This window comes from Gopherus flavomarginatus, chromosome 7, assembly GCF_025201925.1.
Source record: "Gopherus flavomarginatus isolate rGopFla2 chromosome 7, rGopFla2.mat.asm, whole genome shotgun sequence".
NCBI classification, from domain to species: domain Eukaryota; kingdom Metazoa; phylum Chordata; order Testudines; family Testudinidae; genus Gopherus; species Gopherus flavomarginatus.
The window spans coordinates 47502086-47526406 of record NC_066623.1 but is presented as its reverse complement, the minus strand read 5'-3'; the positions used below and the strand labels follow the sequence as shown (position 1 = coordinate 47526406).

Here is a 24321-nt window from a genome sequence, read left to right as displayed (position 1 = left end):
TGCCATGGTTCGGTGCTGTCGGGAGGCTGGAGAATGGCTCCTCACCGACTGGGATCAGTACCGATGCTCTCAGGACCGAAATCATTGCCTTCTGCCCAGGGCCGGGGACTTCGACCTTACGTCCCCTCGGTGCCGACTCAGTGACAGTGCTGGGGAGTGGTGAGCTGATGGGTCTGGTGCCGTATGCTGGCTCAGTTCCAGTGCCATCGAGTCCCGCTGAGTTAAGGACATCTGGGAGTCCATGGAGTCTGAGATCGAACGGGACTGGCGCTGGGGTGATGACCTCGAGCAGCGCACCATTGCCAGCTTGCCTCTGGATGGCACCCTTTGTGATGGCGCTGGAGGCTTCTCCTTGCCAGGGAGGGGGCTTGCCGCTAACAGCTTGATGAGGTCCTTCGCCACATCAAAGGTGTCAGGCATGGAGGGCCCACAGCTGGTGCTGGAAACAACTTCCAGACACCTAAAACAAAGAAGGCTTAACTATCTAACTACTGATAACTGCTACAACTGTGCCAAGGGATCACTTGCAAGCAAGAGAGAGAGAGTTGTTCCAATGCCGCCACGGACAGTAAGAAGGAACTGAAGGGGGGGTTGGGTCAGCAGGGGTATATATGCACCGGCATGGAGGTGCCACTCTAGGGGGCTCTCCTTCTGACCTGATGGGAGCTGATAAGGGAAAAAGTTTCCAACATCCGTGCACGTGGCACGTGGCGTGTGCACACCTAATGTGGAATGGACGTGAACAAGCACTCGAAGAAGAATAGCGTCTACCTTGGCATTTTGTCAACGAAATTTTTGCGCAAAAAGCCCTATGTCTCTCGTCAACATAGTTTTGTTTTGGCACCAAAAGTGGTACTGCAGCATAGAATCATAGAAGATTAGGGGTGGAAGAGACCTCAGTAGGTCATTTAGTCCAACACCCTGCTCAAAGCAGGACAAACCCCAACTACATCATCCCAGCCAGGGCTTTGTCAAGCATGTACATCTTCACTGTTTGGTCGCCAAAAGCTGCCTTTTGTCGATAAAACTCTGCAGTGTAGCCAAGGTCTTACTAAAATCAAGGTATATCACATCTACTGCTTCTGCCTTGCCTACAAGGCTTGTTAGCCTGTTGAAGAAGATTATGTTGATTTGACATAACTTTTTCTTTACAAATCCATGTTGACTGTTGCTTATTACCTTATTTTCTTCTAGGTGGTTACAAACTGAGTGATTATTTGCTCCAGCAAGTTAAGCTGACTGGTTTATAAATCCCTGGGTTGTCCTTTTTCTCCTTTTTATAGATAGGTACTATATTTGCTTTTTTCCAGTCCTCAGGTACCTCTCCAGTCCTCCACAAGTTCTCAGAGCTAAATCAGTAATGGCTTAGGTCTCTTCAGCCAGTTCCCTAAGTATTTTAGGATGCATTTATTAATCAGACCCCGCCAATTTGCATACTTCTAACTTGTCTAAGTAATTCCTAACTTGTTCTTTTCCTATTTTAGCCTCAGATCCTACACTACCTTTCATCTGCCTGAAAAGTGAATGCTTCAGAAAACAAGAATAAAAGCTGGGATTAGAATGGAAACTATTATGCAGCCTTAACTGCAGATATCACTACTACTCACATAATTGGCAATACCCCAATATTACTACTTTGGTCACCACAATGACAACTCAGTGGCAATCTGAAGACTAAAAGTGGTATTATTTAATTACACTTACTGCAATACACTGTCTATAACTACCTATGTAGGGAACAAATACTTAATATGGGCTCCTCAGTCTAGGAGAGAAAACTATAACTCCATCCAATGGCTGGAAGTTGAAGTTAGACGAATTCAGACTGGAAATAAGGCACTTTTTTTTTCCATTGTGAGAGTAATTAACCACTGGAATAATTAAACCCAAAGTAGTGGTGGATTCTTCATTACTGAGAATTTTTAAATCAAGTGTGAATGTTTTTCTGAAAGATCTGCTCTAGGAATTATTTTGAGGAAGTTCTACGGCCTGTGTTATACAAGAGGTGAGATCAGATAATCACAATGGTCCCTTCTGGGCTTGGAATCTATGAATCTCCAGAATTTCATAGTTTGCTAATAGAGTCGCTTTCCTAATCAGGAGTGTATTGTTCCTCCGGAAATGACCCAGGAAGCAGCATTGGGGAATGACAATTTCAGTTGTAGGGGGTCATATGGAAGGTATTTGCCACTGGCCTTTATATTCTTACTCTTTTTCTTGCTGGATCTCAACAGGTCCACCAACTTCCCCATTTATTCACAAACGCGCCCAGGGAAAGGGCCTCCCCTGCTCCTTTGGCTTGGGGTTATCATGGTTTCCCTTCTTTGGCTGGGGATCTAAAGCAAGAGGAAGGAGGAGAAGAAACTGAAATGCATCTTGTCTTCTCTGTAGTTTTGGCCTTTCTGGAGTTTTTGCTTGTCTTTTGCCCTTTGAAGGGAGGATTTTTGTCTCCTCTTGACATCCTCTTCCTGAATGGTGCTCTCTTTTGGGTTTTAGCTTATGGGAACGTCTTCATCCTCAGACAGATGACTGGAGAAGAAATGCAGAGAACTTCCATGAGAGAGCCCAGATCCTCCTTTTTAAAGGAAAGTACTCAGAAGGATCACCATATTCCTTGCTGAGTATTCCCCCTTGGAGTTGGACTGGGCAAGGGGGAAGTTTGCCTGCAAAGAATCTCTAGTTAATGAGGATGGAGTTGACTACTTGGTCCCCAAGCATGGAGGAGGATGGACCCTCTCTTATGAAGGTGCCCCTGGAGGAGAAGTCTCAGCTGATGTGGGGGATACAGATGTGGGAGCATCAATGGATTCGGAAAGATATCCTTGCAGACAGAGTACTTGCTGGCCATTGGCAGACTCTACCATGTTGGAGGAGAGATGTAGAATGGTGGGCGATCCTTTTCAGGTAACAACCCTAGAAAAGATGTCATTCCCTAAAAGGGAGGGACAATCCCGCCCACTGCTGGCAAATTTAGTCTGAAGAGCCAGGATGGTAATAGGTAAGGCAAGAATGCTGATCTGCCACTCGGTATGGCTACAGGACAGAATCTGGAGAGAGGGCGGGACCCTGGGCAAGTCTGAGGGATTATCTACACTCCAAAATTAAGACGATTTAAATTATATTGACCTACAGCCATTGCAGTATTTAAATTGTCTGTTCATGTCCACTCCACCCTCCTTCCGCTGGTAGGTTGCGTCCTCACCAGGGCCAATTGCACCAACTTAGAGACATTGTGGGGGGCTGACAGCCCAAGTTGTCAGCTACACTGCCCCCAGCTGACCAGTGTGGCCAACAGGCAGTCAGTCCCACTCATCAACTTGGGACAGCTAAGCCCTGCTGCCCCGGGACTGATAGGCAAGACTCCAAGCCCCACTACTCTGAGGCTGACAGCTGGGGCTGACTGATGATGCTCCGAGTCCCACTGCAAACCTGAGGCTGAACTCTGTGGTTGTGTGCCAGAGCCTCATTGCCCTGGCAGACCGCCAGAGCCCCGCTGTCCTGGGCTGACTGCCATTGATGTCAGCTGCACGCGGCGCTGACCACCAGATTCCTGCCACCCCAGGCTGACCGCTGGAGTTGCTGCACGTTGACCTAACTGTAGTGTAGACCAGGCCTGAGTGGCTTCCAGTATTTGAAGGAAGAGAGATGTGGCCCAAGCATCATGGGACAAGAAACAGGTCGTGATCTAGAAATGGATCTCATTGGCTCAGTACACCAACAAGAAAGACATCAGCTGATCATCTCTGTCCTCCCTCTATAGTTACATGGGGAGAGCGACCATAGGCTGAATTTGGGCACTGACCTGGCTGATCTATGGGCCATCATTTAAAATATGGATATAAATCCAAAGGAACAAAGAAAGGAGAACGAATTACCCTGTACAGACATTTGTTTAGAAACATGGATAAATTAGACAATGGGACGGAAAGAACAGCAGTGCCCTTGTCTCTAGAAAGTCTCTAGTTCTCCAGGCATTCTACAGCACCTGGTATTTAGCAGTATTTTATTTCTCCAGTTTGTATGTCAGTTTAATAAATGTGGAAAGCCATTCTTGCCAAGAACTTTAACTGGATTTCATTTGTAAATCTGGCTCAACAAATCCTGTGCAGTTTTTGAACACTGACATTTAAGCTGTACAGTAACTTGTACACTCAAGCCAACAGTGATATCATACCAACAAATGTGTTCAATTATAAACGTTTTCTGGGAATGGGATAATCTCTGAATATGAGCTGAGTTTTTTTTCCCTAACAGGATAAATGACCAGTTGACAATGCTTGAAAATACTGGAACAAAGTTGTTTCCTTCCCAATGAATTCCGGATAAAACTGCCACAATGCCAAGAGCTCTCTCTACACACCTCCCCCTTATTACTATCCTGATGAGGGCACCAACTGTTGGGCCACTTCAGAGCAACATCAGCAGAGATTCAGACCCTCTTCTAGAAGAAGCACCCGAAGTACTATCCAAAGTGGTCAGTGGAGCCCAGCTTCTGTTCCCTACAACTGCAGGATGAGAAAAAAAATTGATCAACTGCAGGCGTTTTTTGCTAGTGAACTCAAACTACAAGAAGTTTCTATTACGTTAGTCAACGAAGATGCAAGTATAGTGCATTAATTTTTGCTTTTAAAAATTAAGTGTGATTATTTGCAAACTGTATATGACCCTTTCATTATACATCGCATTACATGTTTTGGGGATAGCTTGGTCACTTTGTAGGAACCAGTCCCTGTATAGCATGTGAGGTTCACACACTGTCCATGCACCACTTACTCATTACCTTATCTTAAATTCCAGGCTTATTCTACCCATTGTTAACTTATGCAGTGTTACTGTAGCCTTTGAGGAGCTTGATGCTACCTTAAACCGGGACATGATAAAGTTTACTGACTACTGGAAGACTTGACGCCTCCAGCCAAACGTCATAAAAACAATCTCCAGTTTGTTCCATCTTCATCACGCCAGCGCAACCCGAGAACTGAATGTTTATCTGAATGGTCAGAAGGTGAAGCATGAAGTAGAACTGATCTATCTAGGTGTGACCTGAGACTGCACACTGAGTTACCATGCTCACCTGAAGAAGACAGCAGCTAAAGTTAAAGACACACAACAATCTTTTTAGCAAACTGGCAGGTTTGTCATGAGGTGTTGGTGCTCCGATTTTGCGAACGTCAGCTCTTGGCACTTCGTATTCGGTGGCAGAATACTGCGCTCCAGTCTGGAGTAGATCATCACACATCAAACTGGTGGATACACAGTTATGCGTTGCCATGCGTCCAACTCCACTCCCATGGCTTCCAGTTTTGAGCAATATTGCTCCTCCTCATATCAAACGAGAGGTTCCACTGGCAAGTTACTGGAGAAAGTATGCGCCAACCCAAGCCTGCTGCTGCACAACAACCTTTTCAAACCACCAGCTGCAGATTTGCAGTTCTGTCGCCTATATGGTCTCATCCGCCACACCAGGATGTTAGGGCGGAAACACTCTGGCAAGAGGAATGGATACTTGTTATAATCCCCAACCAGTCCCTCGTCGCCAAACCCACAATTTGCCTGACTGGTTTTGACCTGTCCCGTTGCCAGTGGTCCCTGTTGAACAGGTTCCGGACAGGGCAAGGTCTCTGTTCAGCCAACCAATATCGCTGGGGCCTTCGTGACAGCCCTTTGTGCAGCTGCGGTGCAACACAGACAATGACACACATTGTCAATGAATGCCTGCTGACTAGGTTCAGCGGTGACCTAGAAGAATTGCATCACGCCACTGAAAATGCCATCATGTGACTAGATGACTATGCACATGCTAAATAAAAAATGTAGCCTTCTAGGTCCCAAGATATTAGAGACACAAAGAGGGTGAGGTCATATCTTTTATAACTTCTGCTGGAGAGTGATACAAGCTTTCGAGCTATACAGCTCTTCCTCAGGTCTGGGAAAGGTACTAAGACTAAACTAAAAAGCAACAAAGAGTCCCATGGTACCTTACAGACTAACAGACGTATCAGAGCATAAGCTCTAATGGGTGGATACCCACTTCATCAGATGCATCTCACTACACTATGACTACACTAGCACTTTTTTCAGCAAAACTTTTTTCAGTCAGGGGTGTGAAAAAAACATGCCACTGCGACGGGATCCCCGGTGGTGCAGCTTGGGACGGTGGGACCACTGTACTCCCGTAACTTTCTCCAGCCTGGGTTGTCTCTCACAATGCCTTGCTAGTGACCAGCAGCAAACCCCTCCAGGTGCTGTTATCACTTAGCACAACCACATGTGGAGCCCCACACACAGCTAGATTGCATGGTAGCTCCCAGAGCCACTCAAGAATTACACAGAGAAAGGCACCAGTCGAATCCACCCCAGCTCCCAACACTGAAACTCAGGGAATATACCATCTTGCATTTAATTGGTTCACCACTTCATCAATAGAAAGTGGATATACACCAGCTTTTGCAAACCTGAGCGAGTACCCTTACTAAACACTTTGTGCAAACTCGCTGATAAAGATAAACAGTTAAACAAATGTATTGACTACAAAAGCTAGATTTTAAAGTGATTATAAGTGATAGGCAAAAAGTCTGAGTTAGTTACCAAAAGAAAAGAAAATATAAGCATGCAATCTAAACTCTCAACCCTATTAGACTGGGCAACATCTTGATTAAGCAGTTCTTCTCACCCCACTGGATATTGCAGTTCATAGTACACAGGTTTCACTCTTGAAACCTGGCCCAGTCTCCTCTGTTGGAGTCTTAAGTCTTCTCAGTGTCCTTGTTGCTTGCAGCATAGGTAGGTGCAGGAGAAAGACACCCTGTGTTCTGTTTTATACCCTTAGCTCATGTGCTTGGGGAACACAATTCCAGGCATGTCTGGGGGGCATTGCTGAGTCTCCAGGCAAGGTTGAGCAATTGCTCTGGTGTGGCCTAATGGAGATGCGTCATTGAATTGTAGCTCCCTTGATGAACAATGGCTTTTGATGGTTATTTGACATCCCACCCGGGCGCTGGTTATTTTCCTTGCTGTTGTCTCTGGCTGATTCCCCAACTTACAGCATGTTTTAGTGACAACCATACAACACAATCTCATAACTTCATATGCACTGTGATACAGCATGGCCAGAGAGTAGCAGGAGAGGGTTAGAAGGAAGCCTTATTCCCTGTAGAGGGAAGAAAGTGCTATGGATTAATTAGAGCACCTGAAGCCAATTAGAGCACCTGCAGTTAGTCACCTGATAAAAACCCCTGCTTCAGTCAGACAGGGGAGGAGTTGGAGCAGAAAGGATGAGTGTTGGAGCAGAGAACAGTTTGGAGAAGTTGGAGCAGAAAGGATTGGTGTTGGAGCAGAGAACAGTTTGGAGGAGTTAGAGCAGAAAGGATTGGTGTTGGAGCAGAGGAACAGTTTGAAGGAAAGCAGAGGAAAGTTTGGAGAAGTGCTACAGTGGACTAAGAAGTCCAAGACCCGAGGTAAAGGGGCACCTGGCTTGTGCAGAGGGAGGGCAGGAAGCCCCCCCATAAGCTGAAGGGCAGGAGAAGGAAGTAGCCCAGGGGAAGGAACCGTCAGTTCAAGTGGTTTACCACTATCCTCAGGGCTCCTGGGCTGGGACCTGGAGTAGAGGGCAGGCCCAGGTCCCTCCCTCTCCACTCTCCTCCTCTAAGACACTAGTGGGGTAGTTAATATTCCAATTCAGGGGCAAGAAATGGCGCCCTGAACCCTGCCCCCCAAAGAAGAGAGAGCGTGAGACCCATCATAATAGTGCCGGCAATTTGCCACACATTAAATATATACATATTTAGATGGAACAGTGGGTTTCAGCAGTTCATAAGCTTTCCCCTGATACCTCACATGGCATGCTTTATATGTAAGATCACAATTATATATAAAACAAGGAATATGGAGGGTAACAGGGTGCTCCCCTAAGGTACAGAATGACACAACCATGACTGATAAAAAAGTTTCACCAACAAAAGCGCCAGTGGGGACAGCACTGTGTCGGCCAGTCATTGAGGGTGGTTTAAGTATGCTGGTGGGAGAGCTCTCACCCGTCGACAGAGTGGCTACACAGGAGACCTTACAGCGTCACAGCTGCAGCGGTCCAGCTGTGCCACTGTAAGGTCCATTGTGTAGACATAGGCTATGGCTATACTTGAAATTTCAGAGCGCTGCCGCGGCAGCGCTTTGAAGTGTGAGTGTAGTCGGAGCGCCAGCGCTGGGAGAGAGCTCTCCCAGCACTGCACGTAAACCACATCCCTTACGGGTGTAGCTTGCAGCGCTGGGAGCCGTGCACCCAGCGCTGCGGCACTGATTACACTGAGGCTTTACAGCGCTGTATCTTGCAGCGCTCAGGGGGGTGTTTTTTCACACCCCTGAGCGTGAAAGTTGCAGCGCTGTAAAGTGCCAGTGTAGCCATGGACATAGCCTAACAGTGTCACAGCTAAATACAAGGTTGAACAGAGAGTTTAGCATAAGTAGTTAGCCCATAGTCTAAGGAACCATTCAAGATAAAGTGACCCATTAACATCCCTCTAGTTACAGGACACAAAGGGGGGTTAGTGGGTTAAAGACTGTTGTAATAATAAAGACACTGGATTTATGGCTTAAGACCACGATTTTTAGTGTCTAGCAAAGTTATGAATTTAAGCTCCTAGTCTCATCTTTTGAAAGTATTGTGTAGGTTTTCTTTGAGGATGAAGACTGAGAGGACAGACACAGTGATCACTTTGTGACAAGTGTTCACTCACGAGTGATGTGGTGTCTTTGTCTTTTATCACTTTCCTGGGTGAGTTCACTTGAGAGTCCAGTGATTGTCTGGTTTCACCCATATAGTTGTTATTGGGACATTTAGTGCACCAGATGAGGTACACCACCTGTTGTTATAGGCATGTATAAGACCCATGGATGTTGAAAGGTGGATCTTGATCATTGTAACCCACTAACCTCCCTTTTTGTCCTATGACTGCAGAGGTGTTAACAGGCCACTTCACCTTGAATGGTTCCTTAGAATATGGATACAGAAGCTGGTCCAATAAAAGATATTACCTCACTCACCTTGTCTCTCCATTTTTATCTTACCATTGTAAATGGTTCCCTGGATGTTCCCCCTTATTTTAGCTAGTACAAATATTCTGTTTTCAGCCTGCTGATCTATTTACCTCCCCAATCTCATCTGCCAAGAAATGAGGCCTCACCAACGTCCGATTACTCTTGCCAAGACAGGCCAACAACCCAGCTCAAGAGAACGGAGCAGATGGCAAAGATACCCACCCTGTTTGCTGCTGGTGGTCTCAGCAAGGCCATTGGAATGGACTTCAGACAAAAGACTCTAATGCTACGACTTATCAGTGGAAAGGCTACTAGAGGTTTTCCTGGCTCCCTCTGAGCCCAGTAAAGTTGGATTTCTGGTACCTACCAATAAGGCACCTAGCAGGATACAAAAATAGTTCCAGAAAATATTTTCAAAATTCATAACAGTCCTAATCATTTTAAATAGTTTGCCTGTAGCACATGCTATAAAGATACAAGATGGCACAATGTAGATTAAAAGTTTTGTTGGATATTTTTTGCTTGGATATTCCAAATTTGCATAAAATTTTTAATCCTCATCTTGTGTTCTCTTTACATATTATATACAAAGTAATCTATTCTGCTTCACTGTAATTACAGGTCACTTCTACCAAAAATATTTATATTAGAGCCAACTGAAAGCCAGTAGCAGCACCCTGTATTTCTGTGCTATTAGGAATGCAAAAATCCTTTTCCATTGATAACAGTGCACCAAATTTAGCAGACAATATCCCCAACAATTGGTGCACGCTGCTTGAATTCACAATTTTTCCCAGGAGTATTTTCTTAAAACAAATCAAAGCATCAACAACAAAACACCCCACACAACTGTTTCTTTAAAGAAATTATTTGCTTGAATAAGATCATGCTGTGCTGCTGGCAGACCGGATGCCAGCTCATGCCAAGGCCCCTGGGCCTCACTGAACACCGACAAATGCAGAGCTGGAAACCAGTCTGGCTCACCTGTGTATTAGTATTAGAGGTATTAGAGCTAAGAATGTGTTCAGATCCCTTATGAAATGCTCATAGGATGATGCATGCATTAATCTTACTTATACCTGTTTCCCATGTTAAAAGGTAATATTTAAGTGTTTGTTCTGTAATTATAAAAATGTTTGCTAAGACTGGAAACCTACTCAATCAGGAGAGAAGCATTACCAAAGTGTGAAATACTAGCTTACCACAAGAGGGGTCATCTCTGCCCAATAAAAGAAGGCCTATAGACACCAGACAAACCATTGTGGAACTGTCATAACTGTCCTACTCAGATCTGAACCTTAGAGTTCAGAACATGAGAAGCTAGCATGAAATCTCCAAACTTAATTACCAGCTTAGATCTGATATCGCTGCCACCAGCCAGAATTCCAGTGTCTGGCTCACTCTGGTCTCCCCAAAACCTTCCCTGGGGAACCCCAAGACTCAGATGCAATGAGTCTCATCACCAAGGGAAATAACCCACTTCCCTTCCCCCTCTTTACCTCCTCCCAAATTTCCCCCCCCTCCCGGATTCCCTAGGAGATTCCCTGCTTCAAGTCCTTGAAACACAAGTACCGAGAGATCAAATCTCTCTCTCCCCTCACCCAGAGGGTATGCAGAGTCAGGCTTAGTAAATCTAACACAAAGAGATGTTCCCCCTCCCTTCGTTCCTTAGCCTTAACCAGTGAAAAACACTTAAACAGGTCTTAAAAAGAAAGCTTTACATAAAAAGAAAGAAAAAGACATAAAATGGTCTCTCTATCAAGGTGACAATATACAGGGTCAATAGCTTAACAGAAAAAATGAATAAACAGCCTTATCCAAAAAGAATACAATTTAACACATTCCAGCAACTACACACATGTAAATACAAAAAAACAATATAAACCTATTGTCTTACTATCCTTGTACTTACAACTTGGAAACAGAAGATTAGAAAGCCTGGAGATAGAAAGATCACTCTCAGAGCCGAGAGGGTCATCGAACCAAGACAAAGAACAAAGAACTCACACCCAAAACTTCCCTTCACCCAGATTTGAAAAAGTCTTGTTTCCTGATTGGTCCTCTGGTCAGGTGTTTGGTTCCCTTTGTTAACCCTTTACAGGTAAAAGAACATTAACCCTTAGCTATCTGTTTATGACAGGAACATCAGTAGACAAAATACTGTGCTCATTGCTTCCCCAACACCAGTGAAGAGGGTACAAGCACAAGTTGTCCCATCACAGCTTGAATGCTGGGGGAAGAGAATAAAAATTCCTGTTAAGGAGAAATTACTATCAGTATGCTGCTTGGAATTTGGCAAGCATAAGCAAGGGATCCCCAAGATTCTTAGCTTGGGTTAGCCCTACAGGACATACAGAACTTGCACATTACAGCAGCTTCCATTACCTTTTGAAACCTAAAACTGGAAATCGTTTATGTGCGTATGTACCTGATTTAACTTTGTAACTAAGAAGTGGTTACTCACCATAACTGTGGCTCTTTGAGATGTGATGCAGACATATTCCACTTTGCACTGGGTGTGCATACCCAGCGCGCCAGAGCCTTTCACTTTCCAGTGCCCATAGAGGGATGGCATTCATTCCTTATGGCTTGATGAATTTGTTGAGGCCGCGAAGATCTCATCTCACCCTTGGATTTCGGTATCAGGAAGTACTGGGAGTAAAAACCATGGTCACTCCTCCACTGCTCCCAACTTCAGACAGCTGGCCTGCTCAGGGAGCAGTGACCAATGAGATGAGTCCCTGAAGAGGGACAGGGAAAGGGGAGAGGGGTGGAAAGGAAATGCATTGTGTACCCCAATCTTAGTGTCTAGGACCCAGCTGTCAGAAGTTATTGAGTTTTGAGCATTTTAAAAGCAGGCCAGCCGGTCCCCAAAGAGATGGGGGGAGGGACAGAGGAATGACTGGACCAGTGCTCTGAACAAAGCAGTCAAATGGGTGTTTGGCCTGCACCAAGGTAGGGCATGTGGACTGTCCAAAGCCTGCGCCCAACTGCTTTCTCTGGTGGGATCTATCCCTCTTTCTAGGGTAGTGTTGCTGGTTTTGGGGGGAAAGGTTGTGCAAAGGAATGCTGTGAGCAATATTGTTGCTGCTGCTGAACCCCACAGTGGCATCTTCGTGCAGAGGGCATGTACACTCCCAAGGACCTCAAAGTAGCCCTGTTCTTGAAGGAGTGCAGGTGTCATCCGTCTTGTCCAAGAACAGGACTCAGCCATCAAAGGGCAAGCCCTTGATGGCTTGCTGGTTATTTAGAGTGATCTCAGATTTTTTCAACCAGGAAGCCCTCCTCATAGTTACTGCCGAGGCCATGACCCTGGCCACGGGTCCACAATATCATTTTAGTCACCAAGCAGCCTTCCGCAACAAATGCCCAGAATTCCTCATGCGAGGAATTTAGCCATGGCTGACCAACTGAGGAAATCATACTTGGCCAGAAAAGCTTGTTGATCAGTGATCCTCATCTGTAGGGATAATGAGGTATAGATCTTCCTACCCATAAAAGTCTAACCTCTTGGAGTCTCTGTCCTTGGGGGCTGACTTGAACCTACTCTGCTGGGCCCTATCATTTACCGTTACTACCAGGGAGTTTGGGGCCAGGTGGGACTAGAACCCCTCAAATCCCTGTATCGGAACAAAGTAGTGCTTTTCCACGCATTTCAACATCAGCGATACTGAGGTTGGTGTACTCCCCAGAGCTCTTGCCAGCTTAAGGAGCAAATAATTGATCAGGAGATCCAAAGTCCTGGGGATGGCAGGCTGTAAAACATCCATCAGTTTATGCACGTTCTATTGAAGGAACTCTGTCTGGATGCCCTTGGATGTGGCCAAGTGGTGTCAAAGGTCCTGGTATTCCTTAAAATCCTCCAGGAGAGAAGGGGAGGACGACCCAGGCAGTACGGCATCATCCAGCAACAGGGACATAGGTCTGGTCTGAGCTAGAACTCGTTCACTTTCCGGGGAGGGAGCACTCCAGCAGTTCTGTGGGGAGGAAGACCACTGGTGCCTGGGCCTGTGGCAGATCCAAAGCCACCACCTTTCACCATGCAGGTGACTTTGGCTTCTAGCGGGATCTCCGTGAACGAGGAACATCCCAATGAGTACAAAACACTGATACAGGTAGTGCGTTAGTGGCCAGTAGGGGCTAGGCCAGGGACCTCTGCCACAGCCTTGGGGCACATGCCAGCTCTAGGAGCCATACTGGTCCATTGGCATTCCTGAGTTCATTGGGTGATGCAGAACAGGAGGATAACGACTCTGACTTCGACCCAGGATCCCAAATGACATTGGTGGAGTGATGCCCAAGAGAGCCAACAGGCCAGCTAATTCATCCACCGCCCAATGAGAGGCAGGAATTGGTGCCCCATGAAGGTGGTACTGTTGGTACAGAGCATGCTGGTGCCATAGCCAGTGTCAGTTCTGATGGAAAGAGCAGTACAGGAACGCCTGAATGCGCCATCAAATGTGGTGAGAGCCACCACGGGAGCACTTGTGGCACTGAATGCGGCAGTGCCAAAAAGGATCCCAGGGTTGAAGGTCCCCTGCACCGATTCTGGCACTTGCCCCATCCCTACCACAGAAAGGGAAGCATCTGCGTGCAGTGCTGACAGACATGGCGGCTCAACGGCTCACTCCATCAGAGAGGCCATAGGTGGCGCAGCCCTGGGAAAGTCCTGGACCAACGGTGAGGAAAGGACCAAAAAGCAGAGCAGGTCTGTGGCTTCATGGTACACAGATGACATGGACACAGACAGTACCAGCATCTCCCTTGTCACCACCAGAGTCCATGGATGCCAGAGGCCAGAACTGGAATCAAGGGTATTTTGTTTCTGCCCTTTCCACTCAGTACCAGGGAAGGGTCAGAGGTACCTGCGCCAACTCATGCACCAGAACCAGCACTCTGCTTGTCTGCACAGTGCTTGTTTTCCTAGGGGAGGAAGAAGAGTTGCCCTGCGACTTGGAGCAGTCCCAATTGGTATTATGAGACCTTCCTCAGCGCTGATGATGGAGAATGGCTCCTCCATCTCTTCAGTAAGGCACTTTCCCGAGAACAAGAGGCAGTAGCCAAGCTCAAGGGCAATCTTTGGCCCAAACCTGTCCTTGGTACTGAATCAGGCGATGACCTGTTGAAGCAGGTGCTGCTTGAGGTGAAGGTCCCATGCAACCTGAGTCCACTTCTTAAACGATTTACAAATCAAACAGTGCTCTTTAAGGTGAGCCTCACCGAGGCAAAGCAAGCATCATCACCCCTCCACACGAAGGACAGTATTTAAATCCCAGCTGGGCATAACTGGGGAAAACAACTAACAGTACTATATTAATGCATAAAGTGATGAATAATTCCATTCACCCCAATTCTACAAATAGTATTAGAGACCAACAACAGTATTAATATATCCCACTGAGGTGATGGAAAGGGCTCTCTGTTCACATTCTCTCACCAAACAAAGAGAGGCTTGTGTAATTTTCATTCCTATGAGAGAGGTTCTGTCTTTCAACGGTGGTCAATGCCAGTTCTCCAAAGGGATTGTACAGAACAGGTAATCATCAAGTGATCCATCCCGTCGCCCATTCCCAGCTTCTGGCAAACAGAGGGTAGGGACACCATCTCCTGCTCATCATGAACCTATCCTCCATGAACTTATCTAATTCTTTTTTTTTAATCCCTGTTATAGTCTTGGCCTTCACAACATCCTCTGGCAAGGAGTTCCACAGGTTGACTGTGCACTGTGTGAAAATATACTTCCTTTTGTTTGTTTTAAACCTGCTGCCTATTAATTTCATTTGGTGATCCCTAGTTCTTGTGGTATGAGGAGTAAATAATACTTCCTTATTTACTTTATCCACACAAGTCATGATTTATAGACCTCTATCATATTCCCCCCTTTGTTGTCTCTTTTCCAAGCTGAAATGTCCCAGTCTTATTAATCTCTCCTCGTATGGAAGCCATTCCCCTAATCATTTTTCTGAACCTTTTCCAATTCAAATATATGTATTTTTGGGATGGGACGACTACATCTGCATGCAGTATTCAAGATGTGAGTGTACCAGGGATTTATAGAGGCAATATCATATTTTCTGTCTTATTATCCATCTTTCTTAATAATTCCCAACATTCTGTTTGATTTTTGATTGCCGCTGAGTGGATGTTTTTAGAGAACTATCCACAATGATGCCAAGATCTCTTTCTTGAGTGGTAACAGCTAATTTACACCCCATCATTTTATATGTAAAGTTGGGATTACGTTTTCCAATGTGCTTTACTTTGCATTTATCAACATTAAATTTCATCTGCCATTTTGTTGCCCAGTCACCCAGTTTTGTGAGATCCTTTTGTAACTCTTCGCAGTCTGCTTGGGACTTAACTATCTTGAGTAGTTTTGTTTCATCTGCAAATTTTGCCACTTTACTGTTTACCCTCTTTTCCAGATCAATTATGAATATGTTGAATTAGACTGGTCCCAATAAAGATCCCTGGAGGACACCATTATTTACCACTCTCCATTCTGAAAACTGACCATTTATTTCTACCCTTTGTTTCCTATCTTTAACCAGTTACCAATCCATGAAAGCACCTTCCCTCTTATCCCATGACAGCATATTTTGCTTAAGAGCCTTTGGTGAGGGACCTTGTCAAAGGCTTTCTGAAAATCTAAGTACACTATATCCATTAGATTTTCCTTATACATGTTTGTTGACCCCCTCAAAGAATTCTAGTAGGCTGGGGAGGCATGATTTCCCTTTATAAAAACCGTGTTGACTCTTCCCCAACAAATTATGTTAATCTATGTGTCTGACAATTCTGTTCTTTACTTTGTTGCCAAGAAGGTTAATGGCATATTGGGCTGTATAAATAGGGGCACTGCCAGCAAATCGAAGGATGTGATCATTCCCCTCTAATCGACATTGATGAAGCCTCATCTGGAGTACTGTGTCCACTTTTGGGCCCCACACTACAAGAAGGATGTGGAAAAATTGGAAAGAGTCCAGCGGAGGGCAACAAAAATGATTAGGGGGCTGGAGCACATTACTTCTGAGGAGAGGCTCAGGGAACTGGGATTGTTTAGTCTGCAGAAGAGATGAATGAGGGGGGATTTGATAGCTGCTTTCAACTACCTGAAAGGGAGTTCCAAAGAGGACGGATCTAGACTGTTCTCAGTGGTACCACATGACAGAACAAGGTGTAATGGTCTCAAGTTGCAGTGGAGGAGGTTTAGGTTGGATATTAGGAAACACTTTTTCACTAGGAGAGTGGTGAAGCACTGGAATGGGTTTCTTAGGGAGGTGGTGGAATCTCCTTCCTTAGAAGTTTTTAAGGTCAGGCTTAAACCCTGGCTGAGATGATTTAGTTGGGGACTGGTCCTGCTTTGAGCAGGGGCTTGGACTAGATGACCTCCTGAGGTCACTTCCAACTCTGATATTCTATGATTCTATAGTTTCAACCAGTTTGCCCAGTACTAAAGTCAGGCTTACAGGCCTGTAACTGCCGGGGTCACCTATGGAGCCCTTTTTAAAAATTGGCATCACATTAGCTATCCTCCAGTCATTTGGTAGAGAAGCTGATCTAGTAGTTTGCAATTTCCTTCAGAACTCTTAGGTGAACATCTTGAGGTCCTGGTGAACTATTACTGTTTAGTTTATCAGTTTGTTCCAAAACCTCATCTAATGACACCTCAATCTGCAACAGTTCCTCAGATTTATCTCCTAAAAAGAACAGCTCAGGTTTGGGAATTTCCCTCACATCCTCAGCCATGAAGACCAATGCAAAGAATTCATTTAGTTTCTCTGCAATGGCCTTATTGTCCTTGAGTGTTCCTTTAGCATCTTGATCGTTCAATGGCCCCACTAGTTATTTAGCAGGCTTCTTGTGTCTGATGTACTTTAAAAAAAAATTGATATTACTTTTGAGTTTTTGGGTAGCTGTTCTTAAAATTGTTTTTTGGTCTTCCTAATTATATTTTTATATTTCATTTGCCAAAGTTTATGCTCCTTTCTATTTTCCTCACTAGGATTTAACTTCCACTTTTTAAAGGATGCCTTTTTGCCTCTCGCTGCTTCTTTGACGTTGTTGTTTAGGCACAGTGGCTCTTTTTTGTTCTCTTACTATGTTTTTTAATTTGGGGTATACATTTAAGTTGAGCCTCTATTATGGGGTCTTTACAAATTTTCCATGCAGCTTGCAAGGGTTTCATTTTTTGCACTGTACCTTTTAATTTCTGTATAACATCCTCATTTTTGTGTAGTTCCCCTTTCTGATATTAAATGCTGCAATGTTGGGCTGCTGAGGTGTTTTCCCCACCATAGGGATGTTAAATGTAATATATTATGGTCACTATTACCAAGTGGTCCAACTATATTCACCTCTTGAACCAGATCCTGTGCTCCACTTAGGACTAAATCAAGAATTGCCTCTCCCCTTGTGGGTTCCAGGACTAACTGCTCCAAGACGCAGTCATTTAAGGTGTTAAGGAATTTTATCTCTGCATCCCGTCCTGAGGTGACATGTATCCAGTCAATGTGGGGATAGTTGAAATCCCCCATTATTAATGAGTATTTTATTTTTATAACCTCTCTAATCTCCCTGAGGATTTCACAGTCACTATCACCATACAGAAGACAGTTGTCCACTGGTCCGACACTATTTGGATACATCAAAATCAGATGAGGGGGAGGAAGGCTTTGCAGGGCCAAAGGACTTCTCTCAGTTCTAATAATTATGCATCCTGGACTCTGAAAGGGTCCAGATGCCTTGTACAGCATGATCATCCATATGAGCACCCGAACCTAAGAGGGAGGCTTTGGTAATGATGGTTGTCTCGGGTATCAGTGTGAGGAAAGTGATCCCCATGCAAACGTTCTCCAGTTTTGTCCACCGAATAAGAGTCCAGACCCTTGGAAGGAATTGTTACTTTGGCGTTGATGTTGCCGTTTCTGGTGAATAGACAAGCTAGGTTTGCTGACAATGGAGATGGAGCCTGGCAAATGGTGTCAGATGCGTGTATGAGGCCACATGGCCGAGGGGAGGCAGGCATGATCTGACTGAAGTCTGGGGCTTGAGGGTGACCTGGTTTATGAGAGCACCCGTAACATGGAATCTCTCAAGTTCTGTGCTGTGGTCAAGTCCAAGGTCACTCAAATGAAGAATGTGGACTTTGTGGAGGTCAACAAAGACTTCTTGTGATCAATACAAATTACTAGAGAAGGAAGCAGGCAAAGAAGGAAACGAGTTGCCAAACTGACTTGCTTGTATGATATGCCCTTTAGGAGCCTGTTGTCGAGGTATGGGAAGATGGTGAACCCATTTCTTCTCATCCAAGTTGCCACCACTGAAATAAGCTTTCGTAAAGACTCTGGGTGTTTTAGCTAGACTTAATGGAAGGACCCTGAATGGCAATGGTCTTGACCAAAGAGGAATCTTAGGAACTGATATGCCTTCTCTCCAATCCCATTAATACCACAGGTTCTATGGAAAATCTATCATGACAGCGCTTGAGTCATCCTTATTGTGCCCAGCTGGCCAAGACAGTTCTGATTCACAGATCTACTGAAGCTCTCAGCTCGTCTGCCCACAAGCATCTACTTACAGTATGGGTAAATGTTTATGTGAAAGTATGTGTCTTTCATATGGATAGTCACAAACCATGTGCCCTCTTCTAGGGAGGAAATTATTGATAAAAATATGACCATGTGGAATTTTAATTTTTGGATGAACATATTTAGATGCTGTAGGTTCAGAATAGGCCTCCATCCCCCATTCTGTCTGGAAATTAAGAATTATGGGGAGCAGCATCCTTTTCCCTGATGGGGATATGGAGTCCACTTCTTGATAGACAATTTCCTTGTGAGATTGGTCCCTGAAAAGGAACCAAGAAGGGGGTTTGTGGGTAAGAGTTGACAGAAACTTGATCAGACAGCCACAATGAATACTTTCCAGTACACACTTGTCAACTGTTAGGGCTCTCCTGTTCCAGGCTAACTGAGTAAGGCAGCCTCCAAAAAACTGAAAGGCGGAGGGGGGGATGATGTGGCATCAGTAAAGGGACACAAGTCTTAACAGTCCCATCAAAAGAAATTCTTTGATTGAGGGTTAGAGTGAGGGGTGGAAAAGGATGTCACAGGCACTGTGTGTCTGGGCTTGTGCACCCTCTGTCATTTACAGAGGCATTGGTGGTAAAAAGGTTGAGGAGGTGGTCTTGCTCTGTATCCTTGCCTGTGATGCTTTCTCTTAGGGGAAGGAGTATAGATGTACAGTGAGCAAAAAGCTGTACTCAGGTCCTTGACAGGGTGAACAGACTCAGCTGTCTTCTTATGGAAGAGATTAACTGTATTGAAGGGCAGATCCCACATGGTATTCTGCACCTCCCTAGAGAAACCTGAGGACTGTAACCAGGAATCTCTCCTCATAAGAATGACTGTAGCTATCCCTCTGGATGCAGTGTCTGTAACATCTTCTATAGCTTGGAAGGAAATCTTAGCCATCAGTTTGCCCTCATCAATTAAGGACTGGAAGCGGGCTCCATTTTCCTGAGGTAGTTTGTCTTTGAATTCTAAAACCTTTGTATAATTGGTTAAATCATATTAACTCAAACAGCCTGGTAATTTGAAATCCTGAATTGGAGAGAGGTGGAGGAGAAGTCCTTTGATCCCTGGAGATCGAGCCATTTGGCACCCACGTCTGAGGGAGTAGTTGTTGGATGTTGCAGCCTGGATCTCTCCATGACCACATATACCAACAAGGAGTTAGGAACTGGGTGCAAGACTAGCAACACTTCCTCCTTTGGATGGAGCAAAGCAGTGCTCCTCGGACCTCTCTGTGACGGGAGCACAAGAAGCAGGAGTGCACCACACTATTTTTGTTGGATCCACAGTATTCTTGCCAGCAAGTTAAAAAAGTATGGATTGGACGAATGGACTATAAGGTGGATAGAAAGCTGGCTAGATTGTTGGGCTCAACGGGTAGTGATCAACAGCTCAATGTCTAGTTGGCAGCCGGTATCAAGTGGAGTGCCTCAAGGGTCAGTCCTGGGGCCAGTTTTGTTCAACATCTTTATTAATGATCTGGATGATGGGATTAATTGCACCCTCAGCAAGTTTGCAGATGACACTAAGATGGGGGAAGAGGTAGATATGCTGGAGGATAGGGATAGGGTCCAGAGTGATCTAGACAAACTGGAGGACTGAACTGTAGTGGGCCAGCTTAAGAGCTTGGGCTAGAAAAGCCCTGAGAGAGCGAAGACATTGCCTTCAGGGAAGGAGCCCTGAGGCACTGCTCTATTCCAGAGCAGGGACAAACTGAGACACATCACAGAGGGCACTGAGAGAGACTCCTGTTGGACTTGTGCCCCAAACGGGGTTTGTGTTGCTTTTACATCACAGACAGACTGTGTATGACTTGGCTGGAAGGCTGAGTCACCAAAGACCCACCACAAACGGAGAGGGAGTGCAGGCACACATATTTGGCCAGGGGGCACTTGTGAGAGGTGAGTGCAACCCTGTTAAACCTTCCAAGCAGAAGAATATTTTTATGTGCATTCTCTCACCAGGGTGGAGATTTTTTCTTTAATTAAAAAACAAACCCACCAAAATAAACCATCCATCCACCCTAAACTGACATTCAAACTTAGAGATACAGCCAGAATTATTCTCAAACCCTCATAGTACAAAGGCAGCAGTGACTTCAGTCCCACAAAAATGTTTGTTCTTAAAGCTTTTGAACTCTCAGAAGAGAGCAGTATCTTGTTTTGTAACCATTATTTTCCATTTCTATAGCACATTTCACCCTAAAAGATCCCAAAGCAATTTATAAACTACGAAGGCATTACTTAATTCATGGCTAACAGCTGCTGTGTTTCATGCTAAACAGCGCATAGCAACTCCACATGCCAATTTAGGACAGGAAGTAGAAAACCCTGTGCAACTAAAACTACACTGAGATTTAAGGAGGCAGAAAGTAATTACTCAAACTGGAAGTGTTGCCAGGGCACCTGAATTAGCTTCCCTACTGCTATAGACAATGCCATGGGCTCTTCAATCACAAGTGGCCAGGAGCTCAACTTTATGAGTTAATAGTGCGATCTCCTATATCTCCACCCATTGCTGCCCAAAGTACCTATACTTTCTTAGGATATCTCCCATTCCTGCACTCATTAGCCCCAACATTTATCTTGTAATGTCTGAGAGAATCACTGTCTGAAGAGGCAGGACTTAAAGAGTTTCAAAGGACTTCTTTTACTTCTCTATAACCTGCCTGGTAGATTTTCTGTAGATTAGATTATAATAAGTCTATTCATTCTATTTTCAGTTGCTGGGTGAAAAGTGTGGTTTAATTTCATACAATATTGCAGAAATTCACACAGTAGGCTCTATGTAAAACACCTATAAAGTTCTACAAAAGCCAGAAAATCCAGCAACTGTCCTGTGTTTATAAAATAAAGCCCATGAGCATTTCCATAGCATACACAGCCACAAAAGAACTAACTTCATTTGCTCATACGTTCAAGGCACAAAAACAAGTAGTGTAGGTCCAAATTTTATGTACTGGGGAAAATGTGTATTTTCAGAGTTTTTAAAATCAATGTAAATGAGGTGGTTTGAAGATAAGTACAGGTTTTAAACTTTTCACCGCAGCGTCTGAATCACAAATATAACAACTGATGTGCAGCAAACTGGGCTTAATATCAGAAATAAGCAAAACTGTCCTGTCCAGTTTCACTGCTGACACTGAGGGAAGTGAAGGTGAAGACAGATAGCATCAATACTAGCAAGTCACTTAGAGTTTAAAGTCCTTTCATTTTTAACAATCTAACTGGTGTTGGTAAACATTTCATTTTCAAATACAGGATCATCTTGGCAGTACCCTTTTAAGAATATCCAGATTCTTCTAATCTCTCTCTCTCTTACATTAAGGGTGATTCTTCATGTACTGAACGGGCACATACAGTATACAGCAACTGGAGGTCTATTGTAGTGCTCCACCTGTAGAGTAGGAAGGACTTCCACAAAGGACAGAGCCCCACTTTCCAAGGCCAGGTTTAGGGAACAGGGATGTAATCCCAGAATCCAAAAAAAAACAAAAGACAAACCTCTGTTTTTGTCCCCATTATGCTAAAGATTTATTTACAATAGACCTGAGAGGGAATGGAGTTCTTTCCCAATCCCTCACTCTGTGTCCCACTGGGCATTCTACTAAAAGACCTTCCCTTGCTCCCTTGGCTATCCACATTAATTTCAATTCCCATCTTAAAAAGCATTAGTGTATATGCTTTATGTTCAACTGTACATTGTTTGGTACACAGGGAACTAGTCAGTCAAAGGGAATTCACAACATTCTCTCTGCAGCATTGCTTTCCCATTACGATGGGAACTTCGTAAATCAGATTATCAGAAGAGCCTAAACAGAGTTATGACTATAACTTACATATCCAGAAGTCTGGCCCTTCTGAAATGAGAGATATGCCCATGATGGAGAAGGGAAACAAGAGAAATTCACAATTTTAAGCAATGCCTACTGTGACTCTTTATGGAGAAGCAGCAAAGAGTCAGACAAAAGTTCCATGATAGTAGAACAAATACATTATTATATACTCCTGGGGGGATTCTGCGCTACTGTGCATGCACAGAATGTATATCCCCTACAGATTTCTTTGCTTCCCTGTAGAAAAATGACTTCCTGATGGGAAAGCAAAGGGAAGTCACAAGAGCGGTCATGTGCTCCTCCCCAGCAGTATGTTCTGGGTGCCATTTGCAGCTGGCAGAGAGGTAAATCACTGTGGGGCGGGGAGCTGGGGAAGACCCTTCTAGTGGCTCCTACCCTGTGCCGGGCTCAGCTGCCAGTCCTGGCTGGGCTGGGGAGGATGGGACTTCCTCTTCCCAGCATCCAGGGCTGGGTCAGACCTACCCCCAGATTTCTTCCCCCAGATGCACGAAGTTCTGCAAACTCCCTGCCACTTCCTACACCCATAGCTCCTCAGCTGCAAGGGAGGGATCCCTGTACAGGGACCTGCTTCCCCATGCATCCAGACCTCCTCATACGCAGACCGTCCTGCTGACCCTCACCCCCTCTACACTCAGAACCCCCCTGATGAGCCCCACTTCACCTGGACCACCCCAACGAGCCACCCACACACAGCTCCCCACCCCAAGCCCCAACCAGCTGCACATAGAGTACACCCCCAGCATCTGTACCCCCCACTAAGCCCCAACATCCAGACCCCCCCGCCAAGCTCTATCCCCCCCCATGCCCAGAACCCCCCTTGCTTAGCCCCAACCACCTTCACCTAGACCTCCACCCTGCAGAGTCCCATTACTAATGCACCAAGAACCCCCCCCCAACAAGCCCCTGTGCATCCAGATCCCCCCACAAATGGATCCCTCTGAGCTGCCCACACCCAGGTTTCCCCACACAGAACCCTCTCAACCCACATCTGGATCCCCCAGACTAAGCACCTCCACACTTGGATCGAGCCTGCCTGCCCACACCTAGTGCATCTGGCACAGAGAGGAAGAATCCTAAGGTATTTCTGAGGCAGGCCCGGTTCTTGCCCTGCTGTCAGGGTTGTGTGCAGCCTCACTGCTGAGTCCGTGCACCGGGGGTGGGGGGGAGGGACGGCGGCTGCACAGTGATCTCCCACCTCTGTGCAGCCAATGTTCCCCAGTGCCATGCTGGAATCTCCACATTTATCTGACAAATAAAATTTGTAGAATTTTAAAATATTGTGTGAAGAATTTTTAATTTTTGGTGCAGAAGTAATATTTCTGCTTCTAAACTAACTCCACTTGCTCAACTGAAAGGGATGCTGACACACTGACAGAAGAGCCAAATTTTAAGACTGATCGTATCAAAGTCAGGGAGCTAGAGACAACTGGATTTTATTTTGACCAAAAAGAGGGAAAAATGAAGTTTCACAAACTAAGTTTTTTGTCAGAACTTGTCTTTTTTTTTTAATTGAGATTTTCACTTGTTTTTGAAAACCAAAATCATTTTGAAACTTGGGATTTGTTTTCTCCCCTTTTGTCACTGAATGCAAGAGAGTAAATTATATCAAGAGATCCTCCCTGTCCCTTTTTCCACTATTACTTTTCAAAGCTTCTCCAACTTTCAAAAATTGAGAGAGTGGAGAAAGAAGAAAGGGGGAGGGGTGGAATACACACCCTCCCCCAGCATCATTCACTCTGTTGTTATCCATGGTAACATGTCAACTATTAAGAAGCCCTCTTAGTGTGGAAGATGGTAAAGGAAAAAAACTATGCTGTGAACCCATGGCCTCCCACCACCAGACAGACCGTATTAAAG

General features: G+C 45.1%; 1 protein-coding gene across 6 annotated transcripts in view; it reads right to left on the bottom strand.

Annotated features, from left to right (window-relative positions):
• The window catches only part of ATF6 (activating transcription factor 6), a 343590-nt gene that overhangs the window by 220965 nt on the left and 98304 nt on the right, over positions 1-24321 (bottom strand). The window lies entirely within an intron of this gene.